This window comes from Caloenas nicobarica, chromosome 3, assembly GCF_036013445.1.
Source record: "Caloenas nicobarica isolate bCalNic1 chromosome 3, bCalNic1.hap1, whole genome shotgun sequence".
NCBI lineage: Eukaryota > Metazoa > Chordata > Aves > Columbiformes > Columbidae > Caloenas > Caloenas nicobarica.
Window position 1 is genome coordinate 86,031,588 of NC_088247.1, and position 22,589 is coordinate 86,054,176.

At 37.5% G+C, this 22,589-nt stretch overlaps 1 protein-coding gene across 1 annotated transcript in view; it reads left to right on the forward strand.

The window, feature by feature from the left end:
* Positions 1-22,589, forward strand: part of CRIM1 (cysteine rich transmembrane BMP regulator 1) — a 192,906-nt gene that overhangs the window by 54,129 nt on the left and 116,188 nt on the right. The gene's annotated exons all lie outside the window — the stretch shown is intronic.

The following is a 22,589-nucleotide window of genomic DNA, read 5'->3' on the forward strand; positions in this document are numbered from 1 at the left end:
AAACAAAAACCAGCAACGAAACCCTACTTTTTCTACTTTTTTGATTGGCAGGTCACTAGTTAATGGCAATAATCAGATACTGGCTTTACTCCTTACCCCTTTTAGGAGCTTTTTTTTCCTATATTTCAGACTCTGTCCTTATTTGACTGGAATTGGCAACAAGCTGAAAACCTCTTATGTAGAGATGCTAGCAGATTACATAGGCTTGGGAAACTAGAATAAGAAAAAATCAGTTTACTTTCAGCCCTGGCAAGAAATGCCAGTGTTGCTTCTCTTCTCTCATTTCCTTGAAGAAATCCAAGTTGACATTGCTGAAATGTGGTGTTTTTTCTCCTTAATAGTAGAACCTGGGGATGAAATACAAAGAATTCCAAGTTAAAGGGCTTGCTTTTTTTAGTTAAAGCAACCAAAATATGATTTCAAAGGGAAGTGGTAAATAGCGTTAATTACATTTCATCATTAGAAATTATGGCCAAACCAGAGACTTTTGCTACTATCTTATTTTGTTGTTTTGGGTTTTGTTTTCACCTATATAGTCTTTCAGCACAACGTACTTTTTATTTTAAAACTTTGGGAAATATCCATGATGCTTGTGGCAGGGTTTCAAAGAAAACCACAGGCACATACATCTGAAATGTGCTTGAAATCAGGAGTTGAGCGGCAGTGTGGTGAATGGGTTTGCAGAACTGGTGACCAGGTGGCAAGCAGCATCAATAGGCTATTGTAAGACACTTTTTTCGAATGGAATAGACCAATGCTGCTTAAAAAAACAAACAAACAAAAAACGAAAAAAACCCAAAACAACAAAAAAACCCCACGTTAACAAAACCCAACCAGCCAACCAACCAAAAATACAGAAAAACCCACCTTTTTACAAGTATCCTGACACAGATAATTTCCAAAAAGTAAATTGCTTCCATTTGTGAAAGAAAGCAACTTACTTGGACTATCCAGGCCCAAAGGAAAGTTCATAATTCTGTTAATAGGCAAGCACGCAGAGTACTGCTTTGGTCTCTTCATGATGTGCAACAGATACATAAAACATTGGAAGCAGTGATAGATGGAGTAAACCTTTCCAGGTGAAAAGGGATTAATGCACTGAGTAGTCAAAATAAGAAAACTAGCAAAATCAAGTAAATGGGGGAAAAAAAAAATGTTAACAGGGTTCAGTGCTAAATCAAAATAAACCTGATAATTTGCAGTGAATAAAAAGACCTGACTTTTGTTCACAAGGAATATATATTTTTATATATAAAGTAAAAATTATTCAGTGTGCCTCAAGATAGGAGAAACAGATAAACCTTCTGCTCCTGAAAGGTTTAAATGAGCCTTTTGAAATGAAACCTGAATCCAGGATGCGACTGACAGCCTGTTTCACGTTCACCTTTTCTGATGAAAATATGTGCAAATCTCGAATAGAGCACTTGGGCAGCGCTCCGAGCAGAGCAGCCTGACTGCGTGCGGGGCTCCTGCCTTGGCGAGGCAGCTGCTGCTTCCAGAGAGCACTTGTTCTTCTGGAGCAGATTAGAAGTTGTGCAGTTACAAATGCCTTCATGCTGCCTCCTGTTTCTCTTGTTTCTTTACAATCGCCTGTTTGTTGGATCTGGGAGATAATTAAGTACTTTAAAAGATTAATTGGTTTCATAACTGAATTTGCATTCCAGGGATTCTGAAATTACAGGAGACTATTCATGCAAAAAATGCCTTTGTGTTAATTCTAAATAGCTCTATAAATATGAGACCTGCTTGATTGTAGCCTTTAAACAAAAAACTCATCTGTTTTCTACATGATTAATTACTTTAAACATTTAGGATGAGATTGATTGTCAAGGTAGATTAAGATGTTTTTATCTAATATTTTTCAATACAGATTTTAGAATGTAATTAAGATGCCGCTATCCAGCTGTGTTTTACATGGAAGAAAATATTCTTTTTATATGCTTGTTTAATTAACAGTAGTTATTGGTAATAGATCTATTGAAGCTTTATACTGTAGTGCAGACAAAAAAGATAAGTAGTTGAGTTTGTAATTTTTGGTGTTTAAACCAAATGACATAAATTCCTACATTCTTTGTCATAGAGCTTAGACTGTTAATTTTGTGTCTCTTTTTGTCTATGTTGATAGATCTCAAGGCCCAGATTGTGATAGTATGTTGTAATGGATGTTACTTTGTGGTGCAGTGTAACCCATTATAATTTTCTTCTAACATAATATAATTTTGGAAACTGGGGGGAAACATTTACATAAATGAATGACACTTGCCTTTCCCTCAAGTCCTGGGGTTTGTTTTGTTTTGTTTTTGTTTTTTAGATGTAGTATGTGTGTGTTTATTTTGATTTTGTCTTAGAAGGCATTAAGTAATTACACAGATATCATTGATTTGCTGTAGATTGACATGGGTGTGGAAATGTTACTTCATAAAATACTGGTTTAATTTATCGGACGTGGCTTTCTCAGAATTTCTTCTAGTTAATTTGTATCTGTCATTCATGAGATTGGTTCATACTTAAACTGAATTCCTCATATAGCTGTTTATAGTTGGGATGTTTCTAGGAACTTATTTGGGATAAAATCTTCCATTTTATTAAAAACACACTAGATGGGAGTGTCCATGCGTAGGATATCTACTTTGATTTCCTTTAAAATTCTACACATTTTCTTAGAATTTAGAATCCAGTGAGTTTGACAAATCTCAACTTCATTAAATTTAATTTTACTTTTTATTCCATTTCGTTTGTAGGTGATCTCCCCTTCCCTCTTTCCTGGTTGCACAGTGGGACTTCTCCCACTGCCGTTGGTGCCCCAGCTGGTTTCCTTGTGGGAGGAGCAGCCTCAGCTGTTCTGTGGGTGAGTAGAGGCCATTGGGATGGAGGCTTGGACAGCAGTGCCTCTCCTCCTACCTGTTCTTCTGGTCTTCACAGGCAGCACATTTGTATTCCTCTCAACCTTTAACTACACGGCATGCAACATTTGTATTTCCTTCCAGGTTACAGGCATGGTCTTTTGATGTATGTTTTCATCCGGAGAAAAACGCTAATAGCTTCCCAGTTATGTGTCTTTCTGCAGCTCCTGGTTAATTCATTAACTGCTTTCTTCTCCTTGCACTGAGAAAGAAACATCCATTCCCATGTGCCTCTTGGTCTCTGTGGTTTCTTCCTTCCATCGGTGATTGTGGTCACAAGGTTAAAAGACCATCAAGTGTTACACATTGTGTCTTGCATGTATTCTTATGCTTCCTCTGTTTCTTCTTTGTGGTTGATCTTGATCTGGCTCTGACAAAGTCCTGCTTTGTTAGTAGAAATTGGTGAAGAGGTGCAGGACTGCTACTTAAGAATGGGAGAGAGAAGAACAAACAAAACCTCGTAGCTTTTTTAAATTATAATTTTTAAAAGATCTTTTACAGTACTTTGTAGGGCTCCTGTAACCTGTAAGTTTTTGTAGGTGGGTAGCTAAAAGAAAACGATAGGCTGAAGCCAATCTATTTGGTTCTACCCCTTTGTTAAGAACAATTTCTTATTTTTCATCTGAGGGAGTTCAACGTGGTACTTACTCATTGATCATGAACCTTTTCTTGTCGATTTGAACTGGTGCTTGATTCAACAAGTTGGACAAGGTTTTTTTTTCAAATAATATTTCTCTTTTCTAAAATGATGGGATTGAAACTCATCTGCACACTCAATGTTACTTGGTTAGCTAGTATCTGGGATTTATATAATGTTGTCTTTTAAAATAAACCGCTAGAGTTCAAAAGCTATGCAGTAGGTGTTAGTACTAAGGGAGCATCTGAGAGATTCATATACTTGTGATTTAGCAACAATAATCTGTTAAAGCATTTAGTAAGTGGGTCCTTGAGTTTGTGCACCAGCACTCAATGATAATTTGTGGAGACTGGAAAGACACCTAAATGAGGGTCTGAAGAAGGTGCTGGTGAAAGGATCATTGCCATTCCTTAGCAAATTCCACCGTTATTTAAAATGTAACACCTCGCATCCACAAAAAAAGTGTGTGAGCCAGCAAAGTAGAACACGGAAAGACTTCTGAAGTAAATGTAGTTTGAGGTGGAGAAGGCTTCCAGGATTTCTGCATAAGTGATAAGCTGTAGTCAGTTAAAGTACATTTAGTGAATCATTTCCCAGTGCAATGTAAGTAAAGTTATGATAAATTCAGATTAAAAAGAAATGTATCGTTTGCAAAAATATATTTACCTTATTCATGTTAATTTCTAGTTTTTCTCATTCCAAGTTGTAATTGGTATGAAAACTCTGAAAACACTTCATCTTCAATTTCTTGAGGCTTTTTATGGCTGACATGTCTGCATCTCTAGCTCTATCTTGACCTTGACTGTACATTACTACTTGTAATCATTTACTTTTGCTCTGTACTTAGTTTTCATATGAAAAATCCTTCCAGAAAAATAATATACTTTAACAGGTACTGTTCGTACTGTTGTCCCATCCAGTGTTCAGTAATGTATTGCTGTCATTGTATTAATATGTTAGAAAATACAGTCGTTTAAAAAAAAATCAGATTCTGATAGTATCTAGAGTGGTAAATCATAACCCATACTATTTAGAGATGCTTATGTCTTTGTTTATCTACAGAGAGCATTAGCACTGTTGTATAACAATGAGCGGTGGTGGTGGTATATGCTAAGGGGTGAATGATAACATTTTTACATTTTTGTGCTTTTTTTTGTGTGTCATTTGATCAAAATAGTCTCTTAACATTTAGTTTCTTACTTGTATTATCTACACTCAAGTTATATTTTGTCATCCTTTTCATCAGCCTTTTGGTTGATACTGGTTTACAATTTGCATACCTCTGTGTATTTTATCCATTATTAGAGCAGAGACATTAATTTGACAACAGTGGATACAAGCTGGAAGTAGACAGAATTTGAATGTAGTATCCAACTTCGTTTTGTTGATGACCTTATTAATACCTTCATTATACTCACCAAATCCACGAAAGAAACCCCAGTACTCGGGTATATTTAACTACCAATTCTGGGTAACTGACTTATATTTTAGATAGACGTAAGATTTGAGGGGGAAAAAAAATGCCCTTGTCTGTTATAAGTGACATGTTCGATGCACAAATACCACATCCCTGTAGTCAGTGTAGCTATTCGATGTCCATGAAAGGAATCCTCTCTGCATTAGTGTCTGATGTGAAGATTTTTGGAACTTCATCGCATAACTATATCCCTTCACTCTGTGTGGACAGGTCTTTGCAGTATGGAGCTACATATTACATGTTTATCACAAATACAGCTTGAAAATGTTTTTCACTGTTAGACTGAAGACTGATAATAGTATGGAAGTTACCTTTGATGTAGATAGTTTCAAGCCTGCTGTAAAAACTCTGTTCAGACAGAGAAAGGAGCAGGTGGAGTGCTTGCATTTATCTTCAGAGCTTGACTCCTCAGCGAGTGACAGGAGCCGTTTCTGTGGCAGGGAAATTGATAGTGGGCAGGTGGCCAAAGCCGCTTTGGTTTTGCCGAGGTGCCACTGAGGATGTGGATGCTGACCGAGTCCAGCTTGGGGTTGTTGTGGGATGTAAGTGAGGGAGCAGCCTGCCAGGTGTGTTCTCAGCCTGCAGCGGCCATGCGGGCAGCCTGACTCCTTCCTTCGCACTGCCCTCGGGGAAAGGTCCCTGCTGCGGTGTTAATTCTCATGTATTTACTCCACCTAGCATTAAGGGAGGATTTTTGGTTTTTACTGCACCAGTGAATAATAAACCTTTTACACAGTATGATATTCCTTCTCTACTTTATCACTTCCTCCACTCCTTTAAAATTCCCCCAAACTAGCTTACTGATGGTAAATTTTGTTGGTAGCACAAGAGCTTGTTTTGTAGTTGATTCTGCCTCGAGGCAGAGTTCTATCAGTCTCTTCAGTTGCTCGGTAAAACAGTGTCCTGGACTGTTTGATGTTCTAGTAAGCTCTGCGTATTTTATAACAATATCATCATAAGAAATTGCAGCAGAACTTGGTTTGGATAATTTTTCTCCTATACGTGCTTTTATGGACAAAGTGGATGGGTTCATCACTTGTTTTGTCCTGGTAATAACGCTTAACAGAGAAAGCATATGCTTGGAGCAGGTGTGCTAAAAGAAGTTGAAGGTTGCTCCGAGGGTCGAGTAGGTCTCGACCCACTTCCAGTTGCATTTTGCTGTGTTCTTGCTTGACTGCTTCCAGCACGTTCTTCCCCAGCACTCTCTGTGGCAAGCTGATCAACACATTGGCTGTTTCTCTTCTTTGTCATGGTTGATTCTGCAAATGTTGCCACCTTCTTTAAAAATAAAAGGCATTTTGGCTGCATCTTTTGTTTCTTAATTTCATGTGGCTTCCGTCATGCTGTTGTTCCTATGAGGAGGTCAAGCTCAGTCGCAAGGGGAGTGCCTGTGGTAAACGCAAACAATTCTTGCTATGCAGCATTGCCTGTGTGAAGATCTGGGTTGTTCTTAGTCTTTGTGTTTTGCAGTCTTACTGTTCCTCATGATGTATCAAACATAATTAACTTCCAAAATTTGTTGTTCCTCTGAGTAACTCATCTGTCTTCAGACAAAGTGAGTATTTCTTGTTCATTTACTTGTAGCTTGTTTCAGTGATGCCCACAGAGAGATTCTCCCCACGGGAGGTGTTCTTGAGTACCTCTTTAGACACAATGCAATAGCAAACCCTTTTTCTGTTGAATACAGTAAAGCTTTCCAGAATCATCTGGATGTGCGCTCCTTTCTCATCTCTGTTTGTGGTAATGCAGAGAATTAGAATATGACTTAAGAGGTTTGAATACTCTAGGAATATGTATTTCAAAGTGACAGTAGCTTGGTTTTCTGAAGATACAGGTCTGGTAGCTCTTTCTTTTCCAGCACTTTTTTCCAGTGACGCTTTATACTTCCGATTTACAGTTAATGATAATAAATAGCACAAAAATCCACCAACACATTTTATAACTGTTTTTAGTGGTAGCAGATGTGCGAATAATAGGGTAGCAAATTTGATTATCATTTTTGTGAGTTGGTTTTCCAGGATGACATGATGTTGTGGGTTTGTGTTTGTGTGGGTTTTTTGGTGGGTGGGTGGGTGGTGAGGTGTGGGGTTTTTTTGGGTGGGGTCTGGTTTTGTTGTTGTTGGGTTTGTGTGCGGTTTTTTTAATATATATATGTATGTATGTATATAAACTAAACTGTACCTATAGACCCATCTGAGCAAATTTTCATCCTATAACGTAGCACTGGTTCATAACCCTGATGTATCAGCTGCTTCCTGAAAGCGCTTGTTTTTTATAATGTGACATTCAGGGACATAAGAGGCCACTGATGTAGAATATGGGACACGTGTGTGTGTGTTTTAAGGAATAGAGAGAGGTCTTCATAGGATAAGCAGTGTATTTTATTGGTTTGGGCTTTTAGTGTATTTGTATGGAAATATTCCTGCCATTTGAATTCTTAAAGAAAACAGCTGAGTAGTTCATTGCTTCTATATCATTTCAAAGAACAACTCTGTGTATCGTCTCAAATGTTGTATACAGTTCAGCATGGTCAGAAATACATGGAGCAAAATGGTATGTTTTGTGATGAGAAAAAATGCACTGATGGTAATGGAAGAGGGATGGTTTTCCCCCACAAGGTTTATCTAACAGTCTTAAGGTCATAACACAGGAGTTACTTTTTTTTTTTCCTGTAATCAGTAATATTTAACTTTATTGTAGAGTGATATTAAGGCAAACTTCTTTATGTGTAATGAAGCTACTATATAGTCACTGTGAAGGGACTATATATCCAGGACTAAATAAACTTACGAAGTATGGACACTTCAAGTTGTCTGAACCTTATGTTTGTATAAACAGATTGACAGTTTTATTCATTAACATTTGTCTCTTTCTTTTTCCTTTCCCTTTCCTTTCTTTTCTTTCTCCCCACTTTGAAATGTAGAGTAGGGTATTAAGCATTGTTTTTATGTCTTGATATTTGTTTACAGCTTGAATGAGTAAAATATTTTTCCAGGTGACTGTTATGAGCATGTACATTTCTACTTATATTTTCTTTGGCTATTTAATTGTGAAGAGGTGTTATTGGCTATCCGTGTGAATATTACATAATTTTAAAGCTTTGGTTTTTTATCATTAGTGAGAAAATTATTGGCAAAAAAAAAATCGAACAGTAAATTTACAATATGAGGAAAATAATTTTAGGGCAAAATGATAATCTGAAGTCAAATAAAAAAAATAATCTGAATTAGCTTTCAAAAATACAGGTTGGTTGGTTGGGTTTTTTTCCATCACACTATTTTGATTTGCTATTCCTGAAGAATTAGGCAGTGAGGGGAGATTATCTTTTTTGTAATTCTTGTTCAGAAAATTTAAATTTCATTTGATATTAAGATGGTAGCTTCTGGTATGAACTTGGAAACTTAGTTCAAGTATGCTGTTTTGGTTGTTCCCATGTATATATATAGAAGCTCTAGCTGGACTGTATCTAAATGATGTTTACAGACTCTGTTACTGGAAACAGCAAAGCTAGAAATAGCATGCACATGCTGTAACATCCTGCAAATTATTTGAGGTCCATTCCCGTAGTCATTCTGCTGTTTGCTTGTTTAGTATCCCAGAAGGTATTTTCATACCCTTTCCTTCTCTATTGAAAACTCAGTTTTTGCCATGTGATATTTGGACACACCCTTGTTAGTCACCATTCTTGTCTATTGCATTTTTATTTTTCCAAATAAGTTGCCATGCCTTGTACTTCATTGGATTATTCAGTTTGCTTCTGCATTCGTGTGTGTAGTTGCTTCGTTTATATTGTGCCTGATACAGTAACTAAACCCATGTTTTAATGGAGAGGATGTATTTAGTCTTTAAGTAGTCTCCTTTTCAGTGAAACAAATTTGTTTTCTTGAAATCTGATGCAAGTATGTTGAAAGCCTGCCTATTTTTTAAAAAGTTGTACTTCTAAGCATCTCATATTTATGAACACTCTCTCTCTATTTTTCTTTTTACTACATATTTTCTTGAGTCAGTCAGTGATGAATCTTAAACTCTGGCAGGTTTGCACTGGAACCGACAGCAAGAAACTACAAAACTTTAAAAAATATTACAGCAGACAGCAAAGGACACAATTTTTTTTATTAGTGTTTGGTGCAAGCTGAGAGTGTAAACTTACAGAGTAGTATTTGTTAGGGTGTGCCTGCCTGTATGTCCTCTTCTGTCATATGGTCACGGTGGACTAGCTTGTGATGTTTGAGAGGTAAATTCCTTACAACTAACTTGCTTTTAGTTTTTCTAAAGAGTGCAGTGTTTATTTCAGTACCTCAGGTACAGTAGGCAGTCCTAACACCTTAATTATGTTTATAAAAATTATGGCTTTGTTCCTGTCAATAGAGTTCATCAGGATATCATCTGATGTCATTTTGTGCTGTTCCGTGAAAACATCTTTGTATGAAACCTGAGTTGACTTTCACTGTCATTTTGCTGATGTGTTGATGAAACAAGAAAAGATTACCTTTTAATAATTCCCATTCTCAAATGGCAAAGTTTAGACTTGCCATTTTCATATTTCTTACTTAAAATATGATTTAACCTGTTAACAACATGCACTTCTGCTTTCTAATATTTCCTGCCTATTTTCCCACATATGGTTGAGTAGATGTGAGAAGTCGATCTTCACTGAAAAGTGTGTGGGGTTTGTTTGTTTGAAGCTGAATGTGAAGCTTAGAAGACGACAAAGCATGCCCAAAACCTAGCTGCTTCCTGCAAATGTTACGTGGGAATTAGTCTCATCTTTCATCCCACATCACACTCTACTGGTTGTATTCTTCTGCTCTTAATGTTCTTAACCTGAATGTCTTTGATTTAGTAACTAGTAGATGCAATGACACTTTCCTTCCTGTTTTCACCAATAATAGATCTGCCAGTTTCTACTGTTTCAGTTGTACAACTTAAAGCACAGCATTTCAGGTGTATCAAACTATTCTTTCTAACACTCTGTCAAGGCTAAAACCTCTCTCTTAATTTCATTTGTATTTAAGTGCGTTACTTTCAGCGTTCAGTTGTTGGCAGCATCTGTTTCTCAATTTCTAAAGCACCTGTGCTTGGCTCCAGAAGAATATTTATAGGAACTGGAATTGGCAAATCATACTTCTTTCCAGATTCTTACATTAAACTACAACAGATTTCTGAAAAGTGGCTTCTGTCATTGTCATGATTGAAACTGTTTTACTCTATATATAAGTATTAATTGATTAAGGGATGGAAACTTGCTTTTACAATGAAGTGAAGCTTCTAATCTTTGAGCAACATAATCTGGAGGCAAAGATAGTATCTAATTTTTAATGCCTAATGAAGTAGCCTCAACTGGAAAAATTATATTCCTGTGAAATTCTGTGATGAGTACACTCTCTAAAATATGGCTTTAGATTCATATGCAGCAAGAGCATTTGAACCTGAGTTTATTCCACATTTAAGGTGGTATGTGCTTACTGTAAATTCCTAAGGAAAAAAGGAAATGGTCTTTTATCATGAGAAAGTGCTGGCATGTTGTAGATGCTGATCTCCTCAACGGGGCTTAGAGCTCGGGTCCCCCAGGAACATCCCCTTGTGGTAATTGGCACGTGCCATTCTTTTTCGTCATCTAGATGTTTGTGAACCCTCTTTTTAGCCTATACAAAACCTAAACACACTCAGGGAGTTTTGACTTTATGCTAGTTATCAGACTACCTAAATACATTGTGCCACGGGTGTAGTACAGATGATCTTTCAGAATATGATTTTAAGAAGAACTCTTCTCTCATTGCCTTTCTCTTCAAGGAGAATAAATGTACAGTTGCAGACCTGCCCAGTTTCTCTTCAAGTTTGTTGTTGAACTAATATGGCAATTGTAAAGTACTTACTAAAAAGCATAACATATTCCTAATATACTTACCTCAGAAAGAGTGGTCCACTTGAGTAAGCATTATGGATAGCTTTGCTAGCGTGATACTTACGAAGTCAAGAGAACCAGCAACAACTAAAGGTGCCTATATTTTAGTGAATTATGCCATTAAGGCACTGCTGTGGTCGGGTTTTGGTACAGCCATACTGTGTGGAACAAATATGCAAGTACACTGGGTATTTAGTTCTCTTTATGTTAGTGACTAGGGCAGAACTCTGTTTTATATCCTGTTTCAGGTGCAAATTTGGTATTACTAGTCTTCTCAGTTATGTTACTGTCTCTGAAAGTTATTTAGGCATTTACTGAGTTCTGTCTGTTTTCAATTGTGTGTGTGAAGTGTGCTTTCAAGCTAATGATGAGTTCTAGTTTTTGTGCTTCTGCATGTATACCTTTAAACCCACCAAATGTATCACTTAAAAGTCTTCTTAAGAGGGTGGACGAGGTGTGTTTCCTTCTACTGTTTTTCTTTCTCCATTTATTGTATGGTACAGGAGTAAAAGGCTGTTAAAATTGCCGTGGTAGTTGCTGTGCTCTTCTCTTGTGTTCTTGGTGTTTCCTACGTGAGACGAGATAGGCAGGGAGCAAGTTATGAGTAGCGTTGACATAATTTAGCAATTTAAATATTTCTGTCTTTAGTTGTGTAGCTCTTTGCTGAACTTGAAATGTGTACATTGAAGTGTTCTTTGCTACATCTGCTTCTGGATGATTTCAGAACAAAGTGAGGACAACAAAGTGCAATCCCAAAGCAAATAATCAGTATAGGTTTTGTTTTCTTTGAGATTTTTTTATTAAGTACATTGTAATCTTCATGATACAAAAAAAACTTCCTGCAGCGTTTTCATAGAAAAGCTCTGCCATGGGCATGCTGTACATCAAATTTAACTTGGACATTGATTTTTATACTTGTAGATAACTGGTAGGGAATCTGTATTCATTATATTCTTTGTCTGCTATTCCTTTTGTTTTCAATATGACATCTGCCAAAAGAGGCATTGCTTATAGTTGGCCAGGATATAAACCATTCAAAAAATGTTTGCAAAGGTTCAGTAGAGATTTACGAAAAGAAATTCACATTTTAGTTCTCTGAGGATTCAGTGTGCTTTGGGCATGAGAAGGCTAAGGAGGATTTCATGCAGTCTCGTAGCTCTGAGTTGTCAGGAGTAAGGATTGAAAGCAAGGGCAGACTTTTGTGCTTGTACTGCTTCACTCACACTTGGACAGTGTATGGAAGGAGCTTGTTTGAGCTGAATGAAACAGGGATGGGATCTGAAGAAGGGGAAGAAAGAGTATGGAAGAGGGAGAGGACTAGGAACATAAACGTCAGGTGACTGGAGATGAAGGAAACGGTGGCAGGAATTCAGAAAGGAAGAACTGAAAGAGATGGGAGGTTGATAAGGGACTGGTGTTTGAAGAGGAGATGGGGAAAGGAAGATCTGTGAAGGTTTGGATCTTTGCGCATTCCATCTCCACAATCCAAGCTTGGAATAATTGACAAATTTCATATATTTGGTAACGAATACCAAGTAAGTTGGGTCTTGACTCACTTTAATGTTGATTCAGATAGAAATTTATAACTTGCTCTGTCTTGCAAGGTATTATTGTTAGAAATTATTTACAAACATTGTAAATCTGTGGTGAATCTAATAAATACCCTTCCTATTGATTAATTAATACAATTCCAAATGCTGCAAATTTATATTCTATCCTAAAAATAAATGCAACTTTCTAAAAGGAATGTCATCTCAAAAATCCTTAGATTCATGGGGTACAAGTTAAGTTACATTTGGAGTGATCCATAGATATATATTTGTATACACATATGTTTTAAAAAGTCTTCCTACTTCTGTTATGGAGTAAAATGTTTCTACTTTAATTATTTACTAGGCAACAGTAATGGGGCTTGGAGATGCATAAACTGATGTGCAGATTGTGATGTGGATAGAATTAGTCTGAGAACATTAGGAAGAACATTACTCTAATGGGGAAACATGCTATTTAACTAAATTCTAATCCTCTTTGAATATATCAGAATAACAATAGAGGGTTAGTGTCTTAAAAATGTATAGTTCAGGATGGGTAACGTGTTACACCATGTGTGCTTGCAGCAGATACTACCTTGCAAGCTGAGTTCTGATATTAACTTGTGCTGGTTTAGGGTAGGACGGAGTTAATTTTCTCCGTAGTAGCTTGTATGCTGCTATGTTTTGGATTTGTGATGAAAACAAAGTTGATAACATTCTGATATTTTAGTAATTGCTGAACAGTGCTTACACTGAGTCAGGGCTTTTCTGCTTCTCACCCAGCACTAACAGCAAGTGAGCTGGGGATGCAGAAGGAGTTGGGAGGGGACACAGCTGGGACAGCTGACCCCAACTGACCAAGGAGATACCCCATACCATACAATGTTGTGCTCAGTGACAAAAACTGGGAAGGGATGAAGAGGGAGCGGGGGTAAGGTTTGCCAGCACTGCCATTGCTCTGGGACTGGCTGAGGATTGATCAGTCAGCTGTTGGTGAGCAACTGGGAGGTTTTTGCATAATGTGTTTTTCTTGGGTTTTGTTTTTCTTTGGAGAGATTTTCTTTTGCTTTTCCTCCTTCCCCTTTTTTCCTTATTAAACTGTCTTTATCTCAACCCACTTCTTGCACTTTTACCCTTCCAATTCTCTCCCCAACCCACTGGGGGGTGGGTGGTGAGCGAGCGGCTGTGTGGTATTTAAACTGCCTGCTAGGGTTAAACCATTACATAACTCCAGCTCATTTATGAAGGTTTGTCAAAATGAAGTCCTAAAAAGTTTGGCTGATTGCCTGCTGTACATTTCAAGTTCATATGAAATAGTAATCTAGACTCTCACATGCTTTCGAGATCTTCCAGGGGCTCTGGTTTCCTCTATACATGCTTTAAGAGTTTAATTGCGTATTTGAAGACTTCACCATATTCACGTTAGGTTTGACATTTTGCTTCTGTATTTCGCTTAGACTTCTTCTTCTGGAATCTAAGGTATTACAGAAATCCTTTTGTTTGATACTACTACTCATGAAATTGAATAATTTTCATGAAGCTGACAGTGCGGCGAGCCTGTTACAGTTGAAATCTCTCCGCTCCACACAGAGATGTGCTGTAAGATGATGTTTAGGTATTGTTTAATATGCAAAGTGTCTAGTTTTAATATACAGGATTCTAGTGTCCTGTCAATGTGTCCTCAGTAGATTTTCTTTAAGTCCAAGCAGTATTTATTTTCTGTTTAAAAAATATTGTAAGTAATTCTGATCTTGAAAGGAAGGAGAGGAGTTTCCAGTGTTCTTGCTCTTCGGGGGGTGGGTGGGGGCAGGAAAAGCGTGGTGTTACACATTTGGTCTTGCTAAATATGAAGACTTGCATTTCATATCTATGTAAATATATTAAGATACCTGTTATTTTTACATTATATTAAATATTTTAATAACGTATTAATATATGTATTCAGGGAAGTGGTGGATTCCCCAACATTCGACGTTTTTAAGATTCAGCTGATCAGGCTGCTGGGCCATCTTGTCTGGACTGTGCTTTTGTTGAGAAAGGTTGCACCAGATGATCCTTGAGGTCCCTTCCAACCTGGTATTCTGTGATTCTATGATACGTATAAAGAAAAACAATACTTGAAATCTCTAAAAGAAACAGGTTTGATATATTAAAAATTTGCCCAAATAATTTTGTACCTCTCGTAAAATAGATCATTATTTTTATTAACTGTAACATGATAGTGTTGTCGAGGCACGGAAGTAACTATGGCATTTGAACCACATTAACGTAACAAATGTTGCCCACTTACCATTGGCTACCGTGCAGCTGTTGTTCCCATTATTTTCAGGTCGTCATACACTTCTATGTTTTGTAATAATCAATTGCATCCACTATTGGAGAATCGGCATGCCTGGTGTTACAGCACAAACACAGAGCTTTGGCCATGGGCATGAATGCAAGTGTATTTGTTTTATTTCAGTGTTCATCACAACCAAGTCTTATTTTGAAGGCAAGTGATTTGTAGTTGAAGTGAAAATGATTTTTTTTATAGGAAGTGTTGCTCACTTATATTGAGTTTTTATAGGAAAAGGAAAAGTTATTGTGGGTCAGTCATGTATATAATTGAACACCATGTAGGTATAAATACTACATATCTCCTTAATTATTCTGTGCGGTCATTTTGATTTGATATGTGTCCACACAATTGTGTGATAAACCTGTCACTCAGTGTAATTAAAAGTTTCTGATAGCTGTACTGTGGTTGTTAGTATGGGTGGATGTGTTTAGACAGAAGAATACAACCTGTTGTACCAAAGCATGGTATGTTGGAATATGCCTTCTACTTGACCTGTATAAACAAGGCTGTAGGCTTCTCAGACTTGTCTGGACAAGAACTTGCGTCCGAAGAGGGGCTGCTCTGACTGAGATAGAAAAGATGGTAACTCTTAGGCTATGCCAGCCTCTTAGGTCTCGGGCTCTTTGCTTGGTAGCAGATGAGCTTCCAGGATAACTTAAGGTTATAATACATATTTTGGGACAAATTTATCTTGGAGTTGGGGGGAAAAGCCCAATTGTTTCTCCTCAGTTGTTATTCAATACAGATACTCTCCCAGCACAGCCGTTTCCATCCTGTGCTCAAGTACTAGAATAGAAATGCTGAGATGCCATAACTTATCCTAATGCTTCTGGCACTAACCTGTTATATAAAATCAGGTCAGTAAATTATTGAAGAACATATGTTAACTCTAGAAGGAAGCTTATTTGCACATTTGTATCCATATAGCTCTCTCTTAGCTAACAAATTAAGCTAAATTCAGAGTTAATATTTAGATTAATAGCAGAAAAAGGCTTCTGGTCTAGCTGTGTGGAGATTATATGGCATACCAAAGCTGTGAAGGCTGGATGACAAAATGTTAGGTAGGATTGTTTCCTTCATAGCCCAAACAAGCTGAAGTAAATACTTACCTACAAATAGAGCAGTAAGCAAAGTATAGTACTCTGAAAATTTCCTCTTATTTATCCAGAATTTGTCTACTACAAGTAAAGTTTAATTCAGGCCACAATTTAGGAGAAGATGACAAATTCATGGCTGCAGTAGTAATTTGTGGACAAAATTAATTTCTTTTTTTGCAATACACGAGCCTTGTGATTCTGCTGAATGTTTGAACAGCTGCAAGAGATGTAACTGAAACGTAGGGAGAACAAAAGCTGAATCCAAGATTAAAAAAATAAATCTTGAAACTTCCCTTATCACATTTGTTGGTCATAAACATCTAGCTCCAAAAGAAAATAAAGTTCTTTGAATTTCTGTTTGGCTTGTTGGACTGCAGAAGCTGATGATGGGTTGCAGAACCTACCTTAAATTGTTCTACTAATAAAGAAAATGTCACACTGGGAGCAATATGTTAGTGACTGTAGAAATTTCTCCCCTCACAAAATCTAGCAGGGAAAAAGCTTACCTGTGACAGGCAGGAGTAGTGACTTACCCTGACCAAGGCTGACAGCAGAGCAAGTTGCACATGGGTTGGCCGTGTGCCCTCACGGTGCAGAGAGCAGCTGTGTGCCAGGTTGTGTTAGCAGAAGGGCAGCCAGCAGAGCCAGGAGAGTAGACCTTCATACCTTCTCTGCAGCACTTGTGAAACCTTATCTGGTGTAGCGTGCCCAGTCTGGGGGTCCAAACAGGCTACCCAGGGAAGTGGTGCAGTCACCATCCCCGAAGGTGTTTAAAAGGTGTTTAGACGAGGTTCTTTGGGACATGGTTTTAGTGCTAGAGTTAGGTTATGGTTGGACTCGATGATCCTGAGGGTCTCTTCCAACCAAAATGATTCTATGATTGTATGATTCTAATGCAAGAAGGATGTTTGAGTAGGAGGCTGGGGAACAAGATCTGCAGGGAGAAGAGGTTTTGTTCAGTCTTAAGAAAAGGAAACAGCAGAGGGGACTTTGAGGCAGCTGAAGACAACAATATACTTGGTTATAGAGAAGATGGAACTAGGGGCTTCTCTGAGGTGTGCAGTTGAAAGATGAGAAGCATCCTTCCACTGCAACAAGGAACACTTCAGATGCTGGGAGGTGCTTTGTGAGGGTGGTCAAATGGAGGGACAGCCTTTCCAGAGAGCAGGTAGAATCACTATCCTTAGGGTTGTCTGAGCTCAGTTGGACCTGAGCAGCTGACATAGCATCAGCCCTGCCCCGAGGAAAGGATGGGACCAGGTAGCCTCACTTTGTGCCTTTGGATGGGAATTACTCTGCAGCTGGCAGACTTGAAAAGGATAGATCCTCACCAAAAGTGATGGAGGGACCCAGATTTACCTTGAGAGTTCTGAAAGGGCTTGTCTTGAGGAAAATGCTCAGAAGTTTTACTTAGCAACACTTACCATTCTTGAGAGCAGTTGTGGACTGCTTATTACATGCTAGGGTTTGCTCTACAGAACTGGTTCTAAGCATTGCTGGACCCTCTCAGTCCCTCCAAATAGCTGGACAATCATGGCAAAGGGCAAGGATTTCCTGTTTTGCAGGGGAGGATCATTTCGGTGCCATATTTACAAAGCAGCATATATGACAGTGTATGAGGTGCATGCAGTTGTGGCCTTGAACACTGTATCACTATGATGCACATTCCTGTGTATCTGTTGCAAGAGAAGTCTGGTTCTCTCTGAATGTCAGGTGCAGAAAAGTTTAGAAAGGAAGCCCTTGATATTTTTCTCAGCTATCCAGCTATTTTATGGTGGATGTCTTATTTATAGATTAGGAAGCTCAATGGAAATGTAAGGAGCTCAGAGTGTACGCAGAGGAGGAACACAGGCTTCACATCAATGTCCTAGAGTTCAAGTATGTGGTTTGCCTGTTACATATTCCCACTTCTCATTGTGGGTCAACATAGAGAAGTAAAAGGTTGCTGGTATCATTACTGTGGTTTGTGTTTGGAAGTAGTCCTTTCTCAAAGAGATTTGGTGACCCTGTAATACTGTTTTGTTCAACATCAAGCTCCCAAGTCAGCAAAGTTGCCTTTTAGCGTTACTGACCCCCTTGGTGAATGACAAAGTTTATTTCTGGTGATGGAAAATATAGTCCAGTAATGAACAGAATAATGAGAGAGACTAGGGGCGACCCTGAGTTGTTTTTCCACTTTCTCTTGCAAAAGTCTTGTGAGAGCTTTACAGTAGTCTCACGAAGGTCTCATGTGCTATTTTTTCCTCTTTCTCAATATTACGTCAATTGGAACAGATAGTTTCTATGAGACATTAATACTTCACCTGCTGCTTACTCTGCAATTGGTTTAGCTGCTGCCTGCATCTACTATGTCTATGTATTCTTATGATGCATTTGGGACAGCTTGAAAATCTACTCAACAGTGCTCACCTGCTGGGACAGGGGTTGGCTCTTCTACCAGGCCTTTGAAACAGCTGCCTTATGAAAAATTTGTTTATGAAAGATTAACCAAAATGTGTTTTCTTCCATTCTTACTTTATTCCAGGCAGCATAATATGCTTCTAGCAAACTATCTAACTGCATTATGGCTACATAGACTAGGATTTAAGTGTTAATTAAAAGAAGAAAGGTGAGTACATCATAATTAGTAGTAGTCTGAACTTACTTGGTAAACTGAAGTGTCTTTACAAAACATCAGTTCACAACTACTTGCCAGTGACTGACTAGTGAATATTCATTTGATGGTACTTTGTGTTATCTTCTCTTCGGCTTCTATTGAAGAAAAATCTGTGCTTTTCCTGAATATTCAGGTTTTCTAGCAGCAGCCGTATAGTGTTTTCAGATACATACGAAACAGTTGGGTGGTATTTTGGTGGGTTGTTTTGTTTGTTTGCTTTTTAGCACCCAGGGATCTTGACTGAAAAAGGATAGTGTTTTGTACGAAGCATGATACCACATGCTGAATACATTCCCCTGTACTTGTGAAGCAATTGTGTTTATAAAAAGTGTGTAGACTGGGAACTGAAATAGGAGCAAATTGCTTGTAGGAATAGAAACTCAGTCCAGTAAAATGTGGTGCTAAAATTTTGTCTTTGGTCTTCTGAATTTTCTGGCTGATGTAGCATCCTTTCTGTCCATTGGGTGTCTTTTGGTTTGGCTGCTTAGTTATATAAATAGTATGAGACAGTATAAATTCACAAAAGTGTTTTGAAGTCCTTGACTACAAAGTCAAGCATCTAAGGCAATTTATGCGAACTGAAGAATTATTCTTAAATCTTGATAGATAAATAATTTATTTCCAAGTAGAAAGTTTACATGGCTCTTAAACTGTGCATTTACAGGCTTTTTAGGCTTGTCCTACGATCTGCTTTTATGTGTGATCTAAGTTTTGCTTATTTTGCAGTGTAACAGAAGTTGTAGCTAGAACATGACATTGAATCAGTTTAATTTTTTTAAAAAATTTTTTTCCTGAAATAGTTGGTGGTTAAATGCTATTTTAAAATATCTTGAGATCTACAAAATAATTCATTAAAATTGTGTGAAATGGGAGAAGGTCAGCATGTTAAAGGTGATATTTAAAAACCCGCTTCACAGGACATTAGGTTAAATATCAGGTTATGATCAGTACTGTAAGTTAAGTCTGTGAAAGAATTACTAAACTTAACTAGCTTTGCTTCCTTTTAAACATTCTCTTAAGGCATTAATGGGACACAGTGCATGGGGAGGGTACACATGTGGTAAGAATGTAGAATAAATTTTTTAAATTGTTCTATTTAATTTATTCTTTTTATGTTGAGATTCTGAAAGCATGCTTCACAGGTGACAGCTGACATATTTGCATCCTGTTTTACCATTATTGACATACTAGTGTTACTTAATCTTGTTTTTCCTGCATGCCTATATTGCAGAGGTTTCTGATAAATCTTTGACTCTTGATCCAGATTTCCGTGAAAGCAAGTATTTATTCTGTGTTGAGAAAACACATTCACTGCAGAGATTGGAAGAAAGATTAGAGAAGAATTGTTTGACTGTCAGCAGTAGTATTAGGTGGCATGTTATGCGATTTAGTATTTTTGTTGGAAAAAAAAAAACATGCATTTTGAGTTACACTGAGGAAAAGTGCCCTTTAACACTCACCTCATTAATACCACCTTCAGTAATGATTATAACCTGCAACGGTTAACTAAAGATCTGGGGTTGAGTATAAACGTTTTTTGTTCTTTCTCATTTACTTATGTTGATGATGGTTTAATAGAAAGACTGGGAGGACTGCTATTTACTGGGGCATATTGTGGCAGAGGTGTTTTAAGTGACATGGGAGATATCTTATCACGTAGCAAGACTAGATTTTATTCTCTCTGGTGTCTCCAGCCAAATGGGGAAAAACAATGAAAACACAGTGGTTGTAAGGGTCATTGCATCTTTTGAGATATAATTTCCTAGTAGCTTCCAATATTTTTATTTCCTTTTTTCACCAGTCTGGTTCTAGTGGGAAAGCAATTTTGTTCACAACAGCTGTCAATTAAAATTCTGGTCTTTCTGCTTGTGCTGCCTCCCACAGTGTGTATATCAGCTAGGATCGCTGCCGTTGTACCATGAGAGTCTACAGAACCAGTCCCTTCCTCAGGGCACTGGGTGGTTGTCGTTCAAAACTGGGCGTGTTGTCTGCCTACTGGTAGAGTTTGTCCTGCTTCTATGAGGGATCCGTCAGCTCTTCATTGGTGTGTCTCTCCTCTTTTAGAGATGTTAACTCATTTTTGTGAATCAGGTGCCATCTCACATTCTTGACTGGTTTATTAATGAACTGATATGCCTTGTCTCTGAACCTTATACTCTGTAAAATAATGTTTGCTGCAAACTTGCATGCAGGATTAATGTACATTTATTGTGTCGATTCCTGATCCATGTTCTATACAGAGTTTGATCTAAAAATTACTTTGGGTGTGACTGAATTCCAAATCTATACAAGGAGTAGCACCATGGAAGTCTTACTAGAAATAATACTAATTTGCTTTACTTCACTTCTAAGTGCAACTGTACCTGCAGTTTCCTGGTAGTAACTTCTGTCAGAATGCATAATGTTCCACAAAAGTATGTAACCTGCCTTTCAGTGCTCATAAATTGATTCTGTATTCAAGGCTTAGTCAAACTGCCCTAAGAAATTAAGCTAATTAAATACTTCTACAGCTGAATTTCTTACTTTTTTTTCTTTTTCTAGTTGTGTCATGGAAGTTGGTGTGCAAAATGCCACAATATGCTTTTCTTTGGTGTTCATTGAAAGAATAGTATTTTGTATTAAGGTAGATAGTTACAGAAACCAAGTATGTTGCTGTACATTATACTAATGGAGATGTATAGTAAGAAAGACAAAAGGCTATGAAAGATGTGTAGTAGATAGTTTTGTGGTTTACCTTAAAGAAGGCATAAACAATAAGTGGATAACTTAAGAGGAAAGGACCATGAAGAAGAAAGAATAAGAAAAGCACAGGGTAAAGAATCAAAATAAATTTCTGAGCTGGGGTAATCTATGGTACTCTTCCAGTTTGATAGTTCTATTAAAAAAAAAAAAAAAAAAAAAATTTGGAAAAAACTGATTGGCATACCTGCAGTCATCTAGGTCATTCCCCTTTAAGCTGCTTTTGGAAAAGAGCTTTGTAGCTAGTTAATACTCAACTGTATGCTTCAAATGAGATCAGAAACTGAATCTAATTAAAGAATATTTCAGCCAACAATATTCTGAAATTGAGAGATTATTTTTATATATTTGGCATAGGATCGTTGGTCTTTTTCCAGACTTGCAGTCTTTTGTTCATAATAGAAGGTGTTGGCATTCATCCAGCTTGAAATAGAGGGGTCCAAATTTAATGACTACTGCAGTCAGCAAAATCCTTGTACTAATGTTAACAGAAGCTCAGTGCTGTGTCAACTCTGACTTTCTGCTTTTTTGTAGTTTTGACATTTAATTCCCTCTGTGGGATGTTGCTGCTTTGAGGTAGAATACAGAATACTGCAGCAGGGTGGTGATATCTAGTAGCATTTGATGTGTGATGGATATGAAGCAGTGTTTAATTCATATAGTCCTGAATAGCCCTGTGCAGACACCTGTTTAATGACTATGTGAGGAATAAAGATTGTGGATATTACACCTTTCTCAGTTTGTATGAAAAGTAACCTGGCGTCTTACATTGGGTTAGGTAAGGCAGGATTGCAGAAGGAGCAACTTATTTGCCCTTCCCATACTGTGGTTCCTTGTGGTCTTTGGTCTGTTTGAAGGCTGGTTATGGATACAAGTGTGCATGTGGCTTATATTGCTATTTTTGTTTGTTTTCATAAACATGTAGATATTTCTGGTTTGGGTACTATGGTTTGGAAGCAGGAAGAGTAAGATGATTCTCAGATTTCCAGTTGTCTGTTTTTCTAATCAGTTGTCAAAAACTTCTGTGCAAACAGTTGGACAGCTGTCTCCTTGAGCTTAAACTGCTTAGATCTAAGACTAAAATTAAAATGTGATGTGCTTCTTTTCATCTTTCATTGCTGTTTTTCCCAATAATTTTTTTTTCTTTTTGTATTAGTGTGATTGATAATTATGAAAAAACAGAAACCCATCCAAGCTAGCACTTAAAGCAGGTATTATGAGCAGGAACATGGAATTTAACAAAATTCATTGTGTGATGTTGAACTGCTTGATTTAATATTATTTTTCCTAGTGCACATGTTCTTT